The sequence below is a fragment of the Tasmannia lanceolata genome, unplaced genomic scaffold (assembly GCF_043159265.1).
Source record: "Tasmannia lanceolata isolate RefF3 unplaced genomic scaffold, GAP_Taslan_0.1 ptg000018l, whole genome shotgun sequence".
NCBI lineage: Eukaryota > Viridiplantae > Streptophyta > Magnoliopsida > Canellales > Winteraceae > Tasmannia > Tasmannia lanceolata.
Window position 1 is genome coordinate 26,279,283 of NW_027518695.1, and position 19,981 is coordinate 26,299,263.

General features: G+C 42.2%; 1 long non-coding RNA gene across 10 annotated transcripts in view; it reads right to left on the reverse strand.

The window, feature by feature from the left end:
* Positions 1-439: 439 nt before the first annotated feature.
* LOC143851039 (uncharacterized) overlaps positions 440-19,981 on the reverse strand; it is a 34,622-nt gene continuing 15,080 nt past the window's right edge. For 5 of the 10 annotated variants that reach the window (XR_013236186.1, XR_013236184.1, XR_013236187.1 and 2 more), the window contains 5 exons: positions 12,425-12,505; positions 3,043-4,094; positions 2,719-2,942; positions 1,986-2,226; positions 887-1,362 (listed from right to left, as the gene is read on the reverse strand). This is a non-coding gene — a long non-coding RNA (uncharacterized LOC143851039). Of the gene's footprint in view, positions 813-886; positions 1,363-1,985; positions 2,227-2,718; positions 2,943-3,042; positions 4,121-4,586; positions 4,774-12,424; positions 12,506-19,981 lie in introns of those variants that run through there. The other 5 variants (XR_013236182.1, XR_013236189.1, XR_013236183.1 and 2 more) reach the window with 5 other exon arrangements.

The window sequence follows — 19,981 nt, forward strand, 5'->3', positions numbered from 1 at the left end:
AATGAATGGTTTGGATCCTTGAATAATGTGGGCCACGCAATATTTAAAAACTGCGATTCTCTTATGATTTATTGTCAGTGAGATTGAATAACAAGCCGATCGCGCCTTAATGAACAAAACCAATCATGATTAACATGTGGCATATGCGCTTGGTGATCAGGGGACCATTGATCCGATGGGTCATCATCTCATGGCAACCTAGTGAGTCCAAGTTTGATACCAAATGGAGATCTTGAAGGCATAAGGCCGTTACTTTCATCATGTTTGATCTAAGGTCTAGAATCATCCGATGAGGACGAGATCTAGGGCAATACATCGAACTTGTGATGGCCCGCAACATTTCGGATCCTTACTATAGGATCCAAAAAACTAACAAAACCTGTGGGAGTCCTAAATCCAATTTTATTATACCATTTTATGAAAATAACATCCAATTTTTTAGAACTTTGTTTTAGTAAAAACAAAATTTAATTTTTATTTCATGGGTATTTTAGTAAAAATAAGCATATGCATTTTTTTTTTTCAAACTGTTCTTATTGTTAGCATTTGCCATTCATCTCTCTCAGGTCTTGAATCATTCTTTTTCTTTCCTTCTCCACCCGTTGACGCTCCCACTGCACTGCACTGCACGCTCTTATGAGAATTTTAACTGTGTACAATGTAAGTAGTACCTACCAGGACACACCGATGAAGGGTCCAATATGAAAGGGATCGTGACCAAGACATGGAAAGTACGATCCGAAGAACACTCCAAATCCGAGAATTTGAATGGATCCCTACTAAGTCATAGGTGGATCCAATCCAAAGTGGATCTGTTGACAAAACCAGAGCAGAAACAGAAGGGTGTCTGCATTATTTATCTTTTCCATGTGTAAAAGGAAGAGACTTTAGAAATATTTATCCTTTCTAAACGTTTCTAGAAAATTCCTGCTATCCAACCAGGGCCTCAAAATCATTACAGGTTTTTCCAGAGGCAAGAGTGTAATGTACATTAAGGAAGCCACAAAGGAAAAATAAGAAAAGACGCGACATACCTGAATGAGTAAATATAGAGGGGCAACAGTCCAATGGTAGGCTGGCATCTGCTGAATTGAGAAGCATTGCGTGGATTGTTTGAGATAGGATAGTAAGGTAATAGACGCAAGCCGGTAGTCCCAAGACAGACAGTTTCGAAGAAAGAAAAGCTCTGATGAAACTGGATCCGACAGACCTGTGAAAGGGTTTAGAAGAGAAACTGGAATTCCTATTATTTCCCTGCCGTGCCATCAAACCAATGGGCTTCCGGGGGGCCCTATGCCAAATCGTGAACCGGCCAGCAAGACTGAATATCGGAGGGAGGGGCCAAATCGCTTTCCCACCCAGCTGAAAAACGGATGAGAGCTCCTATTAGTATTAGTAAGCCATATGCGACACCGCCCCCCCTCCCCCCAACACACACACACAAATATTATCATGCTCTTAACTGTTTTTTCCTTGCTGGGTCAGTAAGGTCGTGAAAACCCATTTCTATAAGGCCATGTTTGGATACCCACAAGATTTAGATTTCGATTTCTCACATTTTTAGTTGAGATTTCGAACTGGATCATATCCATAGATTTTCAAATCAGCTACAACAGGACCGAGAAAAAAAAAAAAAAACTGCTCAAATCTATTCTGCGAGACATTATTTGGAAATCAATATTTGTAGCAATTACCTTCACCCTCGCTGCTCATCAAACTTGCTGCAAGCAGCACCCTCTCTCTGTGTGTGTATACACAGAGAGAGAGAGAGAGAGAGAGAGAGAGAGAGAGAGAGAGAGAGAAATTTAATGGCTACTCAAATATAACTCAGTTCAAATCAAAATGCCAAGGCAACTGTGTCAATATCCACTTCGACCGAGATGCTACGGAGTGAGCATTTTAGAAGTGGTAAAATCAGAAGCAGCGAAAAGGAGCACAAAAATAAATTAGTTATGACCCAAGTGACAAGGAATTGGAAAACCTACCACCCTTCACCAGAAGTGCAATTCCCAGCAGGAGTAAGTTCAGAAATTCCCAGAAGAGTTCAGGAGAAAATCGTGTCAAGGAGATATATTTACACATACTACGCTAGTTGAGGACATAAATTCGGGAGGCAATGTCCTGAACGAGCCAATCAAATCCCTCGAGCAACCCTTCTCCAGTGTAAGCACTACAACCCACAATTTCACAGTGCCTGGTTTTGTCCATAGCATCCAAAATCAGAACCTGCATAGTAATAGAACTTCCTCAGCCTGAAATATCGAGATTATTTAGAGTGGATAAAATTCAATGAGAAGAGAACACCAGTATTTGATCTTAAAGGAGATCTATAATTTCGCACGTGAGGGGTTATTTCTTGATTTCGCCCAGTCATTAATAACTTGATTATTTTTAGATAATAGTAGATAGAAACAACGCTCGCAAGGAGTCCTATTTGAAACCAAGAAATATAGGACTCCCACAAACATGCTTACATAGATAGGGTATATTTTATTGTCAGGAATTGTGTATATGGAAGAGATTAGTTCAAGTAATCTTTTAAACTAAATAAATCCAAAAAAATTTGGATCGGAGTTGGACTGAAAGCCTTCAGCCTGAAAAATAAATGCATCAACATCTACTGGGATCACATATCTTATTGTTCCCAAGTATAGACAGAATAAGGAAAAGGGCGCTGATAATTTTGCCCCGTTTAACAGTGGCGTTAAAATGTATTACCGGCTAAGACAAGCGTCAACAAATTAGGTTTATCTTGAAGCAGCCAACATTTGAGCTTGGCTTCACCATCACATCTCCCTATCTAACAACCATCCCATTAAGATATGCAAAGCCCGTGTGACAGAAATGCCAACAACTCCACCCCAAAGTCTCATCTCTCTCCTATGGGTTACCATTACCTTCACCTCTGTTAAGAGCGTTGAGAGAAACCATTACCTTCATCTCTGTTAAGAGTGTTAAGAGAAAGAGTTAGAGAGGAAAAATGAATAAGTTGGAGAAATCTCCCCCTTACTCATATATTTATACTAAACCATAAACACGTACAAAGTCCGTTATGCCCTTAGGCATGTTACATATTCCAACACTCCCCGTCAAGCTGGTATGTAGATATCATACACTCCCAGCATGTTACATATATCACTCAATTTGGCTCTGTTCAAAGACTTTGTAAACACATTGGCTAACTGGTCCACTGACCGAGTAAACACAGTGCGAAGGCATTTAACGTTGCAATTATATTGATTTTTAATTTTAGAATGAAATGTGCCAAAAGCAAAGAACACCTCAGATCTATTTTTAAGTAAATATACCCAGGTCATGCGAGAAAAGTCATCAATAAAGAACACCTTGATGGGTCAGTAAAGTCATGAAAACCCATTTCAATAAGGCCATGTTTGGATACCAACAAGATTTAGATTTGGATTTCTCACATTTTCAGTTGAGATTTCGAACTGGATCATATCCATAGATTTCCAAATCAGCTACAACAGTACCAAAAAAAAAAACTGATCAAATCTTTTCTGCGAGACATTATTTGGAAATCAATATTCGTAGCAATTACCTTCACCCTCGCTGCTCCTCAAACTTGCTGCAAGCAGCATGTGTGTACACACACACACACACACACAGAGAGAGAGAGAGAGAGAGAGAGAGAGAGAGAGAGAGAGAGGAAAATTTAATGGCTACTCAAATTTAACTCAGTTCAAATCAAAATACCAAGGCAACTGTGTCAATATCCACTTCGTTTGAGATGCTACGGAGAGAGCATTTTAGAAGTGGTAAAATCAGAAGCAGCAAAAAAGAGCACAAAAATAAATTATTTATGACCCAAGTGACAAGGAATGGGAAAACCTACCACCCTTCACCAGAAGTGCAATTCCCAGAAGGAGTAAGTTCAGAAATTCCCAGAAGAGTTCAGGAGAAAATCGTGTCAAAGAGATATATTTACACAGACTACGCTAGTTGAGGACATAAATTCGGGAGGCAATGTCCTGAACGAGCCAATCAAATCCCTCGAGCAACCCTTCTCCAGTGTAAGCACTACAACCCACAATTTCACAGTGCCTGGTTTTGTCCATAGCATCCAAAATCAGAACCTGCATAGTAATAGAACTTCCTCAGCCTGAAAAATCCAGATTATTTAGAGTGGATAAAATTCAATGAGAAGAGAACACCAGTATTTGATCTTAAAGGAGATCTATAATTTCGCACGTGAGGGGTTATTTCTTGATTTCGCCCAGTCATTAATAACTTGATTATTTTTAGATAATAGTAGATAGAAACAACGCTCGCAAGGAGTCCTATTGAAACCAAGAAATACAGGACCCCCACGAACATGCTTACATAGATAGGGTATATATTATTCTCAGGAATTGTGTATATGCAAGAGATTAGTTCAAGTACTCTTTGAAACTAAATAAATCCAAAAAATGTTTGGATCGGAGTTGGACTACAGGCCTTCAGCCTGAAAAATAAATGCATCAACATCTACTGGGATCACATATCTTATTGTTCCCAAGTGTAGACAGAATAAGGAAAAGGGCGCAGATAAATTTGCCCCCTTTAACAGTGGCGTTAAAATGTATTACCGGCTAAGACAAGCGGCAACAAATTATGTTTATCTTGAAGTAGCCAACATTTGAGCTTGGCTTCACCATCACATCGCCCTATCTAACAACCACCCCATTAAGATATGTAGAGCCTGGGTGACAGAAAAGCCAACAACTCCACCCCAAAGTCTCATCTCTCTCCGATGGGTTACCATTACCTTCACCTCTGTTAAGAGTGTTAACAGAAAGAGTTAGAGAGGAAAAATGAATAAGTTGGAGAAATCTCCCCCTTACTCATATATTTATACTAAACCATAAACACGTACAAAGTCCGTTATTCCCTTAGGCATGTTACATATTCCAACACTCCCCCTCAAGCTGGAATGTATGATATCATACATTCCCAGCTTGTTACATATATCACTCAATTTGGCCTTGTTCAAAGACTTTGTAAACATATTGGCTAACTGGTCCACTGATCGAGTAAACACAGTGCGAAGGCATTTAACGTTGCAATTATATCAATTTTTAATTTCAGAATGAAATGTGCCAAAAGCAAAGAACACCTCAGATCTATTTTTAAGTAAATATACCCAGGTCATGCGAGAAAAGTCATCAATAAAGACAATAAAATACTTAAATCCAGTGCTAGACGCGACCCTAAAGGGTCCCCATACATCAGCATGAACTAACTCGAATGGACTAGACACCCTACTAATGACCCGGGAAGGAAATGACACGCGATGGTGTTTTCTGAGTTCACATGACTCGCACTGAAAAGAAGAAAGAGGTCCTGGAACCAGATGGGTCTGCTGAAGCCGCTCAAGTGAAGGATGTTCGAGGCGACAACGCTACTGAAAAGTATCTACAGAACTATGTAAAACAGTAGGCGGCCGGCAGTCAAGACGATAGAGTCCATCCACTTCACGACCCACCTCCAATCGTCTTCCCAGTCGAGAGATCCTGAAATAGGCAATAAGAGGGGTAAAATGAGACGGAGCAATGAAGAGCTTTAGTAATCTGACTAACTGAAAGCAAACTAAAAGGGGATCTAGGCACACATAAAACAGAGGATATGGTAAGAGTAGGATGAGGGGAGATAGTACCAACACCGGTGATGGGAGTAGTGGACCCATCGGCAAGGGTGATGGACTGAAATGTAGATGGAAATGAACGAAAAGATTGGAGCTGAGAAGAGTTACCAGTCATGTGGTTGGAGGCTCTAGAATCAATAATCCATGACCATGAGCTAGATAGAAGGGTAGTAGGTGAGCTACTTGGCTGTGCGAAACCTGCAGTAGGAGGGCGAGCACTGAGACGAAGCCGCTGGAACTCCTCATAATCGGCACGGGATAAGGTATATGTGTCATCCGCTGACACGGGGACAGAGGCAGATGTTGGAGAGGGGTAAGAAGAAGTAGTAGCTCCCAGGTGCGCCGAGCGTGACTGACGAAGCTCGGAATGAAGAGTATAGCAAATGTCAATGTGATGGCGCTCTCGCTGACAATGAGTGCAAAACGACCGGCCACGGCCACCACCAGTACGACCAGCGCCCCAACCTCCACGGCCACGGCCAAAGGAGGCCCCACCACGACTGGGGCGAGTACTACCATCGTAGGCTGCTAGAGCCGAGCCATCAACAAGGACAGAGGTCAAGGGATCACCAAGAGAGCACTGTTGAACCTTGGAGTAGACCTCTGTGAGTCAAGGAATATTGCCAGATGCAATAATCTGTTGACTGGGATGTGTGTACTCCAGACCCAAACTCTCGAGGTACTGAACAACACGGATCTGGTCCCTTTGACGAGCAGCGACGGTAAGATCTGTCGTGAGGGGCATGAAGACACCAAGCTGCTGACATAAGGCCACAAACTGACTGTAGTGAGTTGCAAGTGAAAGATCACCACATTGAAGACGGGCCCACTTGGAATAAGTAAAGCTTATACGGCTAATGTTGGCTACACAAGAATAAAGGAGAGTAATATGATCCCAGAACTGTTTGGCGTTAGGGAAAAGCATCAGAGGTCCGGCAATGTGAGGAGCCATGTTCTGCCACAGAAGAGTACGAACAAGAGCATCCTCATGTTCCCATCGATCATATGTGGAATCGGTTTTAGGAGGAGGATCTCGACGAATAATGTGAGCTTTACCACGAGCAACAAGATAGGTTTCGACGGCAAACTTCCAAGTAACATAGTTTGCCCCATCCAACTTAACAGTAGTAAACTGTGGGAATGAACCATCCACAGAGATAGAAGATGACAAAGAAGATGCCGAAAAGGGTGTTTGGCGGACGACAGGAACCACTCATGTTGATGGATTCTCAATCACTGGATCCATAATAACAGACGACTACCTTGATAACGGTGATGCACAACACAATGAAAAAGGCCAATAAAAGGGGTAAACTAGGGCAAGCCGAGAACACTACACGTGGCTCCAATAAGGGTATACATTGAAGTAACACTGCCAGACGAAGTCCATGAATCACAAGGTGGAGCCGCGAAGAACAACAACAAAGATATATGTAAAGTGAAGATCTAGTGCATCAAGACACTAGGGGTAAGAGTGAATGGAGAGTTAGGTGTAGGATAGGGTTTCTGTGATTGCGGAAAGAAAAAAAAAGGTTGGGTAGGGAAATCCCGAAAAAGGGGGGAGGGGGGACGGAAATCACAGACGGGGGGCATGGCGGGATTAATAGGGGGTGGGGGGGAAGGAAATAATAAGGGGTGGGGGGCGTGATTAACAGGGGAGGGGGATGGGGCGGGATTAACAGGGGAGGGGGGGGGGAATAACAGGGGTGGGGTGTGGCGGGATTAACAGGGGATAGAGGGTGGGGCGGGATTAACAGGGGGTGGAGCGGGGAGAGAGTAACAGAGGGGTGGGGCGAGATTAACAGGAGATGGGGTTAGGGTTTTGTGAAGGGGAGGCGAGATGAGGATTAGGGTTAGGGTTTCGTGAAGGTTAGAGAGAGAGAGAAGAAAAGGGAGAAAAAAGGAAAAAAAATAGGGAGAGAGATCTAGGGCATGGAAGTGAGTGGCGGCGGCGCGGAGAAGGAGAAGACAAGAGGTCTTCAATGGACGTCCCTAGGGCACGCTAACCCTAGGCTCTGATACCATGTTAAGAGTGTTAAGAAAAAGAGTTAGAGAGGAAAAATGAATAAGTTGGAGAAATCTCCCCCTTACTCATATATTTATACTAAACCATAAACACGTACAAAGTCCGTTATGCCCTTAGGCATGTTACATATTCCAACAACCTCTTCAATCCATTTTCCCTTGCAACAAGCCCCTAAGTCGTCTTCTAGTGTGGCTTTTGTTCTCTTCTCCATGGGAGTTCAAATTATACATGTATAGTCTCTCTCTCTCTCTCTCTCTCTCTCTCTCTCTCTCTCTCTCTCTCTCTCTACCTATTGTGCATGACTGAGTGTAGATCCCTTTTTTTTTTTTTGAAAATTGACAATTTCATTAATAATCAGAGTGGGGACAAGATGTCCCATGCCAAGTACAAATGCGGGAATTAAAGCAATTACGGAATCTGCCACATTAGTTAAATTTAAGAAGCAGTAACCAACATGGTCTCCCTAAATACTCCTTCCTTTGCTAAGATGTCCGCTGCCTCATTAGCCGATCTTCTTCCATGTTCAATCCTGGGTTCCAAAATTCGTGTCAGGTCCAAGATCTTAGCAATTAGCCCTTGAATCCGCCAAGGGCCCCTTGAAGAATTCGAAGCCCAACTAATTGCATTAGTTGAGTCCCCTTCCACAATTATATGCCTCAAATCATGTTCAAAAGCCTATCGAAGAACAAAAAGAAGGGCTCTTACTTCTGCCTCATTTGCATCGCATTCACCTACCGGTCCTGAGTAGGACATGATGGTTGATTCCCTTTCATCCCTTATCAGACCCCCAATCCCAACTTTACCTGGATTACCTATGGAGCTCCCATCAAAGTTCAGACTAACCCAACCTGAGGGCGGTGGCTTCCATTTTGGCATCGATTTCGTCCGAATAGTTTTGTCCCATATGATCGTCCACCAGTTTCGTAGAATGCCAGATAATCCATATGGAAATCTCTTTTTTGCTTTTGCCCAGGAGATGATTTCCACTCTAATATACGCAATAACACGACTTGCACTCCTTTGCGATTCTTCAAATATCCGACGATTGCGTTCTTTCCAGACATTCCATACAATGGCATACAGAATGGTACTCCATAGTAATCATCCTAAGTCTCCAAAAGGACTAGAGTTCCAGTTTAGCAGTACTCTCCTGATAGATTTAGGAGAAATCCATGACATTCCAAAGATTCTAAACGCCTTAGTCCAAAGTTTAAAAGATAAGGGGCAGTGCAGCATTAAATGATAGAGAGTTTTCTCCGCCTCCAAACACAGGCAGCATCAACTTGCTAGATGGAAACACCTTTTTTTAAGCTGGTCATAAGGGTTAATTCGCTTGTGGACCAGTGTCCGTACAAAGACCATTACTCTTGGTGCAGCCATGGACTTCCATACCCTGCAGCTAGAAGAAGCCCAACCACTATTAATAGAGGCAAAAAACGACTTAGCAGAGAATTTCCCATTCGGTTTTAGTATCCATATTCTCTCGTCATTTTTTAAATTCGACCAGTACATGGACTTTAATTGTGTGAGGAGCAACTGGAGATCCAAGATTTCCTCATCCTTGAGGTCCCTTCTCAGTTTCACATCCCAGAAAACCCTGCTCATGTCATTCTCTCTTACTAGGTAATTCACCACGGACGACTCGGGGTTCAAAGCTATCCTAAAGAGCCTCGGAAAGGATTCGCAGAGCACTTTGTCGCCATACAATAAGTCGTGCCAAAATCTGGCCTCAAATCCTTTTCCAACCTTAAAGCGAATGAGAGCTTCGAAATCTGACTTCACAGAGCAGATAGACCTCCAGGCCCCAGACCCCTTGCCAGGGCCTGGGATTCTAGCATTCCATTCACCCCATCCCGTTCCGTATTTCCTTCCGATGACCTTGTGCCAGAGCACAGATTTTTCATTTCCATACCTCCATAACCATTTTCCAGTAACGAAGTATTATGGGCTCTAATTTTGCCTAATTCAAAGGCCCCCGTTCTTCTTCAATTTCGATACCTTCTTCCAATTCATTAGATGTTTCATCTTCTTGGTGGTGCCATCCCCCTCCCATAGAAAATCCCTCAGAAGCTTTTCAATTCTTAGAGCCACTTTTATTGGTTTTTTGAATAACGACATGAAGTATACAGGCATGTTCGCTAGGCTGCTTTTATCAATGTGATTCTTCCACCTAGCGAGATGTATCTTCTCTTACAAGTCCCGTTCAATTGTTTCAATGACCGAGTCTCACTGAGCTACTGGGAATTCCGAAACCCAAAGGTAGACAAAGATAAGTTATCGGTAGAGAGCCCGCTTCGTAGCCTAGTATCATAGCATACCTCTTGACCACGTCCCGTTCCATATTAATTCCCGTCATCATGCTTTTCTGGAAATTAATTTTCAAAGCTATGACTCAGAACCTTTGGCTTTTGGTTGGAGGACAGATCTGGAGGTCCTGGGGGCCGTCGGGAGGCTGGAGCTGGAAGGACGTTGAGGCCGTAGAGGCCGGGAGTCCGTGGGAGGCCCGTAGGTTGCCAAATGTGGAGGCCGTGAGAGGCCAGCGGGATGCTGAAGGAGAAGGCCGTGTAAGGCCCGGGGTTGTTGGATATAGCAATGGAGAAAAGGGTGGAAGAAACAGATTTGGTGCCGGATTTAATGGGGGTCCGCCTACGCTTGGCGGTGGTACGAGGTGGAGGCCACCGGAGATCGGGTCGTGAAGATGGCTATCGCGCACGGTTAGGTGCGCACAATAGCTCTAGGTCTTCGAGCGGGATTCTTGAAATCGAAATTGCCAGCTGGATTGAGGTGGAGAAGTCTGTATGGCATGGCGGACACGTATCATAACTTGGTGGGGCCCACAAATATGGCACTTTTTGTTGGATTCGATATAAGTAGGCAATTGGGTAATGTAATGGGAATTGGGATGGGTAGCATATAACGGATATGTAAGCTACTTCTAGTGTATGTAGGGGGCAATATTGTTGTAGCCTGTTCGGGGACAACTTGTCCCTTATTTGGCACTTTTTGGAATAATAAACGTCAATTTTCCAAAAAAAAAAGAAAAGAGCATCACGAAAATAAATAAGAGAATGCGGTTTTCAATTCACACAAGCATGTTGCTATAAATTTCAGCGTTGAAATCTTTAATCATAGACAGGAACAACAGCTACTGCAAGAGTTCCCCCCCCCACACACACACACACACACAAAATAAAATAAAATAAACCTAATCCTTCAAAGACTCCCAGATTGCAACACTCTAATCTAACCTTGGACCTACAACAATTTTCTGTCACATCCACTACCTTTCTGGCCTCACAATTGGCAGAGAAAGCTGGATTGAATTATAATTGCCATAAATTTCAAAAACCTTGGTTACCTGACTTATTTTTTCAGCAGTAATAGACCTGAACATCATCGTTAAAGGGGGTTAGAGGGGCAAATGCAGAACTTCGGGGACGAATTTATCAGCACCGTAAGGAAAATTACACATAATGTTGGACTTAAAGTAAAAAGTCTGATACTGATCCAGATCATGCACGTATACTCACAACTCCTGAAATGATTAGTTATATGACCATAAAATGTTGGACTACAGATCCTATAGCCCCCAACAATTCAACGATAGAGAATTCTATACATATAATCATAGTCACAAATATCTCTGATTTTTCAAAATATAGTGATTTTATCATGATATTTTGATAAAACAACAAAACCCGAAAATAATCCTGAAATTTTTACTTTTTTATCATTTTTTGTGAAAATATCATGGTGATATTGAGAAAATTTTACTACGTTTTTTATTTTCATTTTTCTTAAATCAGATTTTTTATATTTTTAAATATTTTATTTTCCTGTTTGTCCCTGACAAAGTAACAAGAAAATTTTAAATCTCCCTACATAGACACTTCCCAAGAAATTCCCTGAGGCAAATATTGGTGACTATGCATGTAATAGTGTGCATAAGGAATTAAAAAAAGCATGATATAAGCATAAATCTACAGTAACCGTGGCTTATACTATGGCTTATACTATCTGAAATGCCCAAATCAGTATGCTCGCTATCATAAGGAGCATCAACATAATTGAGTCAGGCTTAATGTAGGTCTGATGAGCAAGAAAAAAGTTGCATCAGGTTTAAAGAGTTGACTCAAATTGGCTCCTGATTTTAAAAGGCAATTCTCTGAGGTTCTAAATCGTGGTAATTACGCCTGAATTAAAAACAAGATGTCAATATTTTATCGCCACAAGATTTTTTGGGTGTAAATTATTTATTAGGTTAATAGATTGCTACAGTAACGATGCACTTGAGTCACACGAAATGAGTAAATCGATAAGTACATCATGAGAAAGAACTTCCATATGCAAGTATTTCAAGAAACAGCTACCATGCATTCAGAGTCCTGCGCACCTTCTGATCAAATTAAAACACAAAGGTCCTGTTTGTTTTGGATTTTGAGAACTGATTGTGAGTCCAAAACTGATTATTGGAGTCAGCAAATACAATCCCATATGTACCCAATAAGAATTGCTCATAAATTGTAAGGCAAGCTACTATTTTAGTTGCATATTAGAGGAAAATTATCACGCAACCAATAGTTTATCCGCATTGCAAACACAAGCAACTGAAATCGACATTTTAAGTAAAGATACTAGACTAATATTCTGGTCAGTTAAAATTAAGTCAAACCACATTTCACCATATTCACTGAAAACCTTCAACCAAGATCATATTCCACAATTATGTACTAAAGATTGAACCACTATACTCTTACCTTGGCTATTTCTGCAGGTGTAAGAGCACCATGTATGTCTTGCTTATTTGCTAATATCAATAAAGACGCTCCTGATAATCTCTGCCAACAGTAACAAACAAGTGAACCATGTCAATAATTTCAAGCTAGGACTAGACTCTAAAATACAAGAGAGAAGATGGAGTTCTATAACATCAATTGGAAGAACCGAATAATCTAGCTTATAAAATGGGAACTTCAAAGAATTAGCAACAGAAAACGAAACATTGATAGTGCAGCTGTTCATTAACCGATCTTAGCATTTCAAGAATATCAATTGTGGCTTTCCTCCAATCCATAATGGAAAAAACAGGAACAAAAAACAAGGAAAATGCCACTAGTTTCCAACAAAAAGCATTGGGCAAGAGGAAGGCTTGAAGACCTTAATAGAATTATGCACCAAATTAAGAAGGAAACTGCCATTTTATTTTATTTGCGGTAGATATTTTTTCGCTTTGTTACTTTTCACTTTCTTAAGGTAGTTTTGTCCATGATGATCATCTAAAAGGGCTATATTTATTCCCTTCCCAATCTTCTCTTCTTCTAAAGAATAGAGATTATAATAATCGACAACAATAAAATTCTTCACCACCTTTGTCTTCTAGTTGTGTGGTGAAAGAAAATTGAATTTCTAATACCCTGAGTTGCTTACAGAGTGAAACACCTTTATCTTCTAGATGACTCCTTTAGAACCATGACAGTGAGCAAATTTTGCATCAGTTTAACACTTTAACTTGCCAATAATCTCTTTAGTAGAAAGAGGATCCATATCTTCATGTATAAATTTTTGTTGGAAGCAATGTCCTCATATCCTCTACTTCAATTGCCCAAAGATCTTTATGACATAATCCCTCTTCCAATAAAACCTCACAAGAGACATATTTTGTAGTGTTATTTTCTTCTCATCTATGTATAGCTTATCTTAAATGTTGGCAAGAAGAATCTTGTTTTAAACTTGTGAAAATAGTAATTTAAAAAGACCTCACAAACAAATAAATTCATATATTTGAAAGAAACAAAGTCCCTAGCCGGATATAGCATTGGGGTAGCCGTATGGGGATTGGGGGGGTAAAGATGGGTTTGATTGAGGTGCAAGGTTGAGGCTAGAAGAGCCGGGGTGTTAGGTTAGGATAGGTGTTTTGCGTTGTAGGTAGTTAGCTGGAGTGGTGGAAGGCGGTGGCTGGAGTCATAGTGGTTGAGGAAGGAGGTGAGACTAGGGTTAGGTAGAAGGTAGCGTAGGGTTATGGATTTAGGGTTTGGTGGAAGTGAAGAGGAAGAATGTTTGGGTGAACAATGGTGGTCTCTAGGGTTAAGTGGAAGGAAAGGTAAGGTTAGGGGTTTAGTTTCTGGTGGAGGTGAACAGGAAGAAGTTAGGGTTAACAATGGTGGTCTCTAGGGTTAGACTAGCGTTTTTGGCTTAGTGGTTTAAAAGGGATCCCCCAGGACGGGCGGTAGCGCAAGGTGGAGGCCGCCGAAGATCGGATTTGATGGGTTGGCTATCGTGCGCGGTTAGGGGCGCACAATAGCTTCAGGCCTTTGAGCGGGATTATTGAAAATCAAATTCGCCAGCTAGAAAGTGGTGGAGAAGTCTATGTGACGTGGCAGGTCATATGACTTGATGGGGCCCACAAATATGGCACTTTTTTGTTGGATTCGATTCAATTGAGACCATTGGGCAATGTAAAGGAAAGGAAGGGGGAATGGTGAAGGCACTCTCAGCTGCGATAGTAGATGAAGAATTCGAAACGGAAGTAAAATAGTTATTCGGCATGGTGGCAGCGCATGGAAGTGTGGACCTCATAGTAGCGGTTGACCCATAAGATCACTTCTTTTGGTTTTTTTATGGCCTAGGAGTATGCTCCTGGCCACCGTTAATTGATTCTATGTAATGCAAGTAGGGACCCCTGGTCCCCAATGTAATCTTCATAGTATCAATGAAATTGTCAATTTAAAAAAAAAAAAAATTGCTAGCCATCATGCTTGTCCAACTTATAATTTAGAATAAGAAAGCACTAGTGAAATTATCAACTAAATGAAGCCATTGTTCTCTTCTACTTTCTCATCAATGAAGATGTAAGCTTTCATAGAAAAAACTGCTTTACCATTCTAAAACTTCTTCTTTCCACCATGCAAAGCAAAATGTACAAAAAACTCAAAGAAACATGCCAAAAGCATATTAACACCCATAAGAAACAAGGCAACATGTCCTAAAAGCATGTGGGTCCCCTTGGCTGGAACTTATAAGACACAAGTCAATATAAGGATTGGATAGGATTTTTTTTTAAGTAAAATAATGCACTTATAGCAAAACTGAAATATTTGTACCCTTAACCAATGGGGAAATCCCAATGCAAATGAAAACAATCACCACTCTGCAATTGTAATGTAATGCTCAAACATTCCATTTTAATGGCATACTACCAGCAATACATAATTGGCCAAATCATACCATAAAATTTATAAACAAAAATCAATAAATATTCAATATTACAATGCAAATAATATTCAAACAAAAGCGTCAATTTATAAAATCCACGGCACATAAATGATAATGACTCAACATTGGATAGTAATACAAACAAAAGCAAATGGATATGGAACTTATCACGGCAGTGTGCATGTCATTGCAAGAACAGATAAGCTCCTTCACAAGAATAAGTGGACAAGGTTTATAGAAGATATGAAGGGAGGGAAAAATTAAATAGACCTCTTCCTTTAGAAGATTCTCCAACTCCATTTTGCAATCATCTAGCCTTCTAACATCCGAACTATCAACAACCCACACCAAGCCATCTGTTTGTTCGAAGTAGTTTCTCCAATAAGATCTGATCGGTTTTTGCCCACCAACATCCCATATATTAAGGGTATACCTGGCATAGAATTATAAAACTAATATATCTGTTGAGAGAGGTAGAGAAAAGAGAGAAAGTAAAGAGTGAGAAAAGATTGAGTTAGGGTTCTCCCCCTCACTCATGTAATATAAATAATAAAGAGTGAAGTACAAAGACAAGTATGCCCTTGGGCATTACAATAAAGACCTAAAGACCTGTTAACACTCCCCCTCAAGCTGGAATGTAGATATCTAACATTCCTAGCTTGTTACAATTATCAACTAACTTAGCTCTACTTAGAGGCTTCGTGAACATGTCTGCTAATTGATCTATAGATCTGGTAAACACGGGAGATATGTAGCCTCGCTGAATCAAATCTCTAATGAAATGACAATCCACTTCAATATGTTTGGTCCTCTCATGGAAGACTGGATTCGTGGCAATGTAAATGGCGGATTTGTTGTCACAGTATAACTGAGCTGGAGAAGGAGGAAATCCAATCTCTGAAAGTAAGGAACATAGCCACATGAGTTCCCCACTCGTATAAGACATAGCTCCATATTCTGCCTCGGCACTGGATTTAGACATGACATCTTGTTTCTTACTTCTCCATGAAACAAGATTACCTCCAATAAAGGTGCAATATCCTGTAGTAGACCGCCTATCAGCCGGAGATCCTGCCCAGTCTACATCAGTGTATCCTTCAATTCTCTGGTGCCCATGCCTCTGAAATAACAACCCTTTACCTGGCGAACTCTTCAGATATCTCAATATATGAAGTACAGCAGCCCAGTGTGAAGTGTGAGGTGAGCTCATATGCTGGCTAACAGCACTAACTGCAAAGGTAATATCTGGACGTGTAACAGTAAGATAAATGAGCTTACCAACTAACCGTCTGTATCGCCCTGGATCTTCTATCAGGACTCCCTCCTCAGGGAGTAATTTCATATTCTGGTCCATAGGAGTTGAGGCAGGCTTGACTCCCAAACAACCTGTCTCATCAAGAAGATCCAGAACATACTTCCTCTGTGAGAGGTAGATACCCCTAGTCAAATAGGCAACCTCAATCCCCAGGAAATACCGAAGACGACCCAAATCCTTAGTAGAGAACTCTGTCTGAAGGAAGGATTTGAGCCTCTGAATGCCACTTGTATCACTACCAGTGATAATGATATCATCGACATATACTATCAACAGAACACAACCAGCCTGAGACTGAAAACTGAAGACGGAGTGATCAACTGCGCACTGCTTCATGCCAAAGCAAATAAGTGTAGCACTGAACTTCCCAAACCAGGCTCTCGGAGATTGTTTGAGACCATAAATGGATTTCCTCAAACGGCAAACAAGAGAAGATCTCTCCCCCTAAGCAACATATCCAGGAGGTTGCTCCATATAGACATCTTCCTCCAAATCACCATGAAGAAAGGCATTCTTTACATCCAACTGATGAAGATGCCAGCCATGATTCATAGCAAGGGATAGCAGGACACGGACAGAAGGAATTTTCGCAACTGGTGAAAAAGTCTCGCCATAATCAATCCCAAATGTTTGCGTGTACCCTTTGGCAACAAGTCGAGCCTTAAGGCGCTCAACTGTGCCATCAGGAAGGTGCTTGACTGCATAAACCGAGCGACAACCAACGGGGCGAGCACCATATGGTAGAGGGACCAAATCCCATATCTGATTGGCTTGAAGGGCCTGCATCTCAAGATCCATAGCCGCCCGCCAGCCTTGATGATCAAGTGCCTCCTGTAGAGTATTAAGTAGAGAAATAGAGGACTAAAAAATGACTGAGTTTCAAAGAATGTAACATCCGCCGAGACAAAGGATCGTCGCAGGTGAGGGCTGGAACAACGATAACCCTTTTGGGTCCGAGAGTAACCTAGAAAGATACACCGTTCGGCCCGAGGATCCAACTTATCTAATCCTGACCCAAGAACGTGGACAAAACAGAGACAGCCAAAAACTCGAGGTGTAAGAGGGAAAGGGTCAGAGGTAGGACGGAGAATCGAGAACGGAGAGGTGCCACCAAGGACCGAAGAGGGAAGCCTATTCGCCAGGTAGCATGCTGTGAGTACAGCATCAGCCCAATAGGTCTTAGGGACCTGCATCTGAAAGAGTAGTGTCTGGGCCCCATCTAACAAGGAGCGAAGCTTCCTCTCAGCCACTCCATTATGCTGAGAGGTATGAGCACATGAGGACTGATGAAGAATGCCTCGCGAAGAAAGGAATTCCTGAAAACCATTTGAGTAAGAAAAATATTCCTTTGCATTGTCAGTGCGAAGACATTGGATAAAACATGAGAATTGATTACTAGCTTCAGCATAGAAATCACGAAACACAGAAAAAACTTTAGAACGATCTTTTATTAAATAAGTCCATGTCATACGTGAATAGTCATCAATAAAGACCACAAAATAGCGAAATCTAAATAAAGAGGTAGTCCTTGCAGGACCCCATACATCAGAATGAACAAGAGCAAAAGGATGTGAAACCCGACTAACAGTCCTAGAGGGAAATGGCACACAATGATGCTTCCCAAGTTCACAGGCCTCACACTGAAAAGACCTAACAGATGAAGAAGGAATGAAGGGAATCCTGCGTAAACGCTCCATAGACAGGTGACCTAGACGGCAGTGCCATTGGTATGCATCGACCGAGCCATGTAGAATTGGATGGGACGGAGTGCAATGGAGACGATAAAGGCCATCCACCTCACGGCCCGAGCCAATTGTCCCAGTCGAGAGATCCTGAAAAAGACAATATGAAGAAAAAAATGAGATAGAACAATGAAGATGCTTTGTTAATTGACTAACAGAAAGTAAACTGAAAGGTGACTTGGGGACACAGAGCACAGATAATAATGTAATGCCTGGTGAAGGGGAACAACTGCCAACACCAGTGATAGGAGAGGTACTCCCATCAGCAAGAGTAATAGAACGTGAAACAACATGATGGAAATCATGTAAAGATGACTGGGTACCTGTCATGTGATAAGATGCTCCCGAATCAATAATCCAGGAGCTAGAACTAGAGATGAACGAAGCAGGAGAACTACCTGACTGAACAAGACCAGCAGTAGGAGGGCGGCTGGCAGACCTGAAACACTGTAGCTCATCATAGTCGGCACGAGAGACGACCATCTGATCGGTCGGAGTAGCCAGTGGTGTCTGTGAGGGGCTGCCAATAGGAGCAAGCGAATCTGGAAGGGTAAGATGTGCAGTACGGCCCTGATGAGGATATAGAGTGTAACGCAGCTTAGGATGGAGATCAAAGCATGTCTCGTGATAGTGACCCTCACACCTACAATGAGTACAATAGGGCCGAGCTCGACCTCCACGGCCACCCTCTCGGCCGCCGCCATGTTCGCCTCGGCTAGTATTGCGACCACGACCGCGACAAAAAATGCCTCCTCCTCGGGAAGGGTGGTCAGTGGCTCCATAAGCAGCAGTAGTCGAGATATCCACGGGAGTAGGAACAGTAATGCCAAGTGCACACTGCTGAGCTCGTAAAAATACCTCCTGAAGAGTGGGTACAGTACCAGACCCAAGGATGTGCTGTCGAAGATAAGTGAACTTTGGTCCAAGACCCTCAAGGAAATGAACAACACGGAGCTGATCGCGCTATCTGGCTGCCGTGGTAAGATCAGTGGTGAGAGGCATAAGAGCATCCAGCTGCTGGCAATAGGAGACAAACTGTCTGTAGTAATCATGGACTCTAGAATCCAGCGCCTGTGACCCATCTAGCGCGAATAAGTGTCGCAAAGACGGGCGACATTCCCCTCACCAGAATATAATGCCGCAGTGTGCTCCCATACCTTTTTGGCAGTAGGGAGATCCATCATGGTGCTAGCAATGGCGGGGGTCATACTCTGCCATAGAAGTGTACGAACAAGGGCACTATCTACATCCCAATCATCAAAGGTAGGGTCAGTCTCAGGAGGGGGATCACGACGAATAATAGAAATCTTTTGTCGGGCCTTCAGATATGTCTCCACAGCAATCTTCCAAGTCAAATAGTTGGATCCATCAAGACGGGAAGTGGTAATCGGTGGGAATGACGCATCCACCGAAAACAAAGACGACGACGCAGCCTGACGTGGCTGGGAACTAGTAGCCATAGCTGGAGTACGAATAGTAGGGTCCTCAATATGAGGGGTATCTTCCATAAGAGACCGGGAAGAAGACTGAAGAGGACCAACAACGAGCAAGTAGAGACAAGGATGAAGACTATAAGCAAGCTAATAGACCGCGGCTTCGTGAGGACAACATATGCATAAGGGAGGAGATAGCCTCACGACATAAAGACAAAGTCGAGACAACTCTGAGCCACAAACATCGCAATGATGTAAGTACAAATCCAAAACAACACCATGAAGATAGTGATCAAGCCGAACAAGAAAATCTAGGGCATAGCTATGACCCAAAAGAAGAAGAGATTATGATGGATCAGATTAGGGCAAGGAAGAGTGGGGAAAAGAGGGTACTGTAGCGATTCACTATAGCAGTACTGTAGAGGGTACTGTAGTGATGTATTGTAGCGATTCACTGTAGCAGTACTGTAGTAGTGCTGTAGCGATGTACTGTAGCGGGTACTGTAGCAAAGAATGGAGGGGTTATGGTTAGGGTTAGGGATGGAGAAGATGGAGGTGGATGTTAAGGTTAGGAATAGGGAAAAAAAGAAAGAAAGAAAAGAAAAGAAAAGA